This window comes from Eupeodes corollae, chromosome 2, assembly GCF_945859685.1.
Source record: "Eupeodes corollae chromosome 2, idEupCoro1.1, whole genome shotgun sequence".
Taxonomy (NCBI): Eukaryota; Metazoa; Arthropoda; class Insecta; order Diptera; family Syrphidae; genus Eupeodes; species Eupeodes corollae.
Window position 1 is genome coordinate 16,319,384 of NC_079148.1, and position 5,641 is coordinate 16,325,024.

General features: G+C 36.3%; 1 pseudogene; it reads left to right on the plus strand.

Moving 5' to 3' along the window:
- Positions 1 to 1,436: 1,436 nt before the first annotated feature.
- LOC129947651 (farnesol dehydrogenase-like) lies at positions 1,437 to 2,325 on the plus strand (annotated as a pseudogene).
- The last annotated feature ends 3,316 nt before the right edge of the window (positions 2,326 to 5,641 follow it).

Below are 5,641 nucleotides of genomic sequence, written 5' to 3' on the forward strand. Positions count from 1 at the left end.
TCCCTGGGGCACACCAGCGTTTATTTTGTGGTTTTCAGACTTTAACCCATCCAATACCACTTGTATTGAACGATCCGAAAGACAATTACTAATCCAATGAAGTAGGGATTTCTGAAAACCGAAAACAGGCATTTACGATAAAACAGCCTGATGCCAAACCTCATCAAATGCTTTTGAAATATCAGTGCAATAATCTTACTTTCTCCAAACCGATTTAAAGATTTGTTCCACTGTTCGGTAAGATGAACCATGAGATCACAAGTGGACCTATTGCTACGAAAGCCATACTGTCGGTCATTAAGAAGCTTCCGTTCTTCAAGATATTTCTGGAGCTGATAATTAATCAGCGTTTCCATGACCTTGGAAAGAAGGGACGTAAGTACAATCGGTCGGTAATTAGACGGTAAGGAAGATTCGCCTTTTTTGGGAATAGGCTGGACAAATGCGGTTTTCCATGCGCTCGGAACGAGACCTGAGGAATAGGACAGATGAAAAAGCTTACGCAGTGGTTTTGCCAGCGATGAAGAACACCTCGTCAGAACAATAGCGGCGATACCATCCGGACCAGCAGATTTATGTATGTTAAGTTCTTTTAGGACTCTCGCTTCAGTACGAGTGAGAAAAAAGATTTGCCTCATAGAATCATTAACTCGATCAAGTACAGGCGGAGTCATAACACTCACTGGCAGCGTTGAATTCGCGGCGAACTGCCTAGCAAAGAGATTTGCTTCGAATATAGGCTTTGCAGGTCTTCGTGGCCTGCTTGAACTTATTTTGGTTTTCCTCAGCTGAATTGGCTTTAAAATAACGGAAACTTACCTTCTTAACCCTAATGACCTCTTTACAGGTCGCATCGAACCATGCGTTTTCCTTAGGTCTGATGCTTTTAACCATATTCGGGATAAAAGTTCTCAATCCCAGGAGAATCAAACTTGTGATCATATCACCGCTGGCGTCAACGTCACTATCGAGGAAGCATAGTGACCAGTTAAAGATCCTGAAGTAATTGTTGAGACCGTCCCAGTTGGCTTTCTCGAATTGCCAAACGGTTCTCTTAGGAGCTCTTTCTTTAACTTTAAGCAAAAATTCTCTTAATACTCATATGGTTCAAATAATAGTGAAAGTTTAATATATTTCAAAAGAAAACAGAAATCAAAGCAATTAAATGAATTCATATTTCTTTGCAAAATGTACAACATTTCGTATCTTCTACATGGTTATCAGCTCAAACTGAAAATAAACACATTGAAAATCGTAGTGACATTGAATTCAATTTATTAATAATATAATTTTTCAATAACCTATGGGTCCTTGGAAATGCATTTTGTTTTTTTTCCATTGAGTGAAACATGAGAGATTATTTTCTGAAGAGATAGTCTAGAACAAAGAGTTGTATAAAAGTACAAAACCAGGCATCATCTATCTAAAGCAATTCACTTAACTATCTGAACCCAACTAGTGAAGAACCATCAATCCCAATAATCAATATCATGGAACGTTGGCAGAATCGAGTTGCAGTTGTAACTGGAGCTAGTTCAGGAATTGGAAAAGCCATAGCTGATGACTTAGTTAGAGCTGGTTTAAAAGTTGTCGCTACTGCACGTCGAATTGATCGTTTAAATACAAATCGCTCAGAATTACCAAAGAATCTTCAAGCTTCTTACTATACTCGTCAACTGGACATAACCAATGAAGCTGAAATAAAGAAAACATTCACCTGGATCGATGAAACCCTTGGTGGAACTGATATTCTAGTCAATAATGCAGGAATACTTCGATTTGGCAATTTACTTGATGTGGATTCAAAAATCATTACCGACATTTTCGATACAAATGTTAAAGGCTTGATTTTTGCAACTCAAGCAGCTTTTGAGAGCATGAAGAAGAGAAATTTCAACGGACATATTTTGCATATAAATAGTTGGCTAGGACATCATGTTGTCGGTGAACCGGCTTGTCCAAGTTTGAATATTTATTCGGCATCGAAGTTTGCCGTCACAGCGATCAATGAAACTCTTCGCAATGAATTGAGGTCTTTGGGGAGTAAAATTAAGACAACTGTGAGTAATTCTTTAAACATTTCAACAAAGAAGATTTTATTTATTTTTATGTGTCATTTCATTTACAAAGAGCATTAGTCCTGGTGGAGTAAGAACTGAAATTCTACCGAAGGAAGCTTATGAAAATAATCCTATAGTTTTAAATGCCAAGGATGTGTCACAAGCTGTATTATATGCAATTTCTACCCCAGAACATGTTCAAGTTCTAGAATTGATCATAAAACCAGTGGGAGAAACAATTTAGATTTTTAAAAAAATGTTAAGAATCAAGATTTTAAAATAAACAAGTTTTGTGAAATTAGTCAAATGGTTTTACTTTTATATTAAAGCAATTTTTTAAAAAATATCAATATATTTCTTATCTCAGTGCAAAAGAGTGTTCTGAGAAATGTTTAACCTTAAAAAAGGGGAGTAAGTTCAAAAACTATAATTCAAAATTGTGTGTGATATTGCTGTATCATTATAACTATTGAATTTTGAAATACATACGGTAAATTGAAAACTCATAAATTTTCAAAATCAAAATTTTGGATGATTAAACATAATATCCCAAATGACTGCATTTACATTTTTAGAATGCTCAACTATACCGTAATTTCTCCGTAGTCAAGAGTTTCCGAGACATAGCACTTCAAAAATTACAAACAACCTCAACTGACTGACCGATCATCAGAATTATGTTACAAAGAAAGGAAACAATTGAAACATTTCAATTTTTGATTTAGGGGCTTGATATCCACCCACAAAAACAAACGAAGTATTAGTTCAGGAAACTACTTCTAAATTTTGTAGAAAAATGAAATTCAGAAGAGTGGTAGATGAAAGACGGAAATAAATCATCAATGAATATGCACAACCCCGGGGGCGTGGTGTCGGTCTTCTTCTCATGTGTATATTATCAATTAGAAGTAACACTTCTGATGTTTTTATAATAATTAAATTTAATAAAGTGCAAGGGAGTGATGTGTATAAAGAAACAAACATTAAAATTTGGACAATATACATTCAGGAGTCGTGGTATTCACCCACTTTCTTTAATGAGGTTTAAACAGGAAGAACATTTGTCTGTGATTGCAGGTTTAGGGAGAATAATTGCTATATTTTTTTACTGTTATGCCACGCAAAACTAAATTAAATTAAAGTATAGGTTACGTAAAAAGAAATTGCATTATTATACAATTCAGCAATGGAATAGTTTATGAGTTAAATACGTTCAGTGAAAAATAAATTGGAAATAATTAGTAGATCACTTGTTCAATATCAGTCTTGCATATGCAATACAAATAATAAAGCCATTCGAACGCGTTAGGGATTCCATGGGGCAAATCTATTTTCACACTCGTACTGTTGCGAGAGTCCTAAAAGATCTCAACATACATACATCCGCTGGTCTGCATGTTCTCCCCGCTATTATTTTGAAGAGGTGTTTTTCAACGCTGGCAAAACCACTGCGGAATCTTTTTCATTTGTCCTACTCCTCAGGTCCCCTTCCGAGCGGATGGAAAACCGCATTTGTCCAGCCTATCCCCAAAAAAGGCGAATCTTCCTTACCGTCTAATTACCGACCGATTGTACTTACGTCCCTTCTTTCCAAGGTCATGGAAACGCTGATTAATTATCAGCTCCAGAAATATCTTGAAGAACGGAAGCTTCTTAATGACCGACAGTATGGCTTTCGTAGCAATAGGTCCACTGGTGATCTCATGGTTCATTTCACCGAACAGTGGAACAAATCTTTACATAGTTTTGGAGAAAGTAAGATCACTCCACTTGATATTTAAGAAGCATTTGATAGGGTTTGGCATCAGGCTCTCTTATCGAAAATGCGTGTTTTCGGTTTTCATGAATTCATTGGATTAGTAATTACCTTTCGAATCGTTCAATATAAGTTTTATTGGATGGAGTCAAGTCTGAAAACCAGAAAATAAATGCTGGTGTGCCCCAGGGCTCTGTTTTATCTCCAACACTCTTTCTCATTTGTATTAATCATCTCCTGTCTGCAACATCTAATGCAATACATTGTTTCGCTGCTCATAGTACTCTTAGATTTTCATATTCGTTTTCAAATTCACATCCCTCCTCTTCGGATGTGGAACTGAAACGACAAAATATGATAAGCTCATTTAATTCCGACCTAAACAGCATTGTACAATGGAAAATAAGAAACTGCGTGGAATTTAATGCTTCGAATACGCAATGCTGTCTTGTATCGTTAAAGCGAAATATACCCCACCTGCCATTATCCATAAATGGCACTTACATCGAGGAAACTGAACATCTCGATATTCTCGGTTTGTGTTTCACCAACAACATCTTTTGGAACGATCACAAACGCGATGTCGCCAAAAATGCGGCAAGATGTTTGGGTTTTCTAAGGCGATGCAAGAAGTTTTTCTCCCCGTCTGATCTGGCTGTTATTTACAAGACTTATATACGTCCAAAGCTTGAGTATAACTCGCATATCTGGGCTGGTTCTCCTGCAACTTACTTAAGCCTCTTGGATAGTATTGAACGTAGAGCATTTAGATTGATTGGTGATTTTACCATCATAGGATCATTTACGTCACTTGAACATCGTCGAAATGTTTCTCACCCTGTTTTACCGTTATTTTAATGGCCTATGCTCTAGAGAAATAGGCAGCTGCATTCCTCCCCTTAAACAGTTCAATCGTAATACTCGCTCTTCTATTAATGCTTATCAATATACCCTCGAGCCCATCTTCGGTCGTACTACCAAGTACAGAGATTCGTTCTTTAGCCGTACTATGCGAATGTGGAATGCCCTGCCACACTCTGTCTTTCCTAGCTATTGCAATATTCAGAAATTCAAAACCAATGTGCACCGACGTCTCCTTTCAACCCCTCTCTCCCTTTCCTAGTGCTCACACTGTGTCTACATAATAAAGGGTAGTTATCCCTTTGAGTGTGCGCTTATTGTAAAAAATAAGTTGCTATCTCAATTTTGACTTCTCTGTAGACTGAGACTTAATAACTCACTTATTGAGTGACTCACTTACAGATTTACGCATTCATTGACTTAGTATTGTCTTATTAATTCACAGGCTGGCTGACTTTTTAACTCACTTATTGACGCACTTATTAATTGAGAGACTTTCACTTATGGATTCATTTTCTATAGGCCCACTTACTGAGTCACTTTTTGACTCATTTATTGTCTGACTTATTAATTTACTCATTGGCTATCTTATTATCTGATTTTCTGTATCACATATTCACCTACTTATTCACTTACTCACTCACTTATTGACTCATGTGCTGACTGATTTACGGGCTACCTTATTGACTTACTCATTCTTTTTGTTCTGTCATTTATTGGCTTACTTATTGAGCCACTCACTGATTCGCTAATTTATTGTCTCAGCTATTGACCCAGGCTTATTAGTTCAAGTACTGACTGATTTATTAACTAAATTATTGACCTACTTGTTAACTGAGTGACTCACTCATTTATTGGTTTGAGACTGATCCCCTCACTGAAATTCTTACAGTCTAACTTATTAATTCACTTTTTGATTCAATAACTTATTTCTTCAATTATTTTATTACTTATTCACTGACTT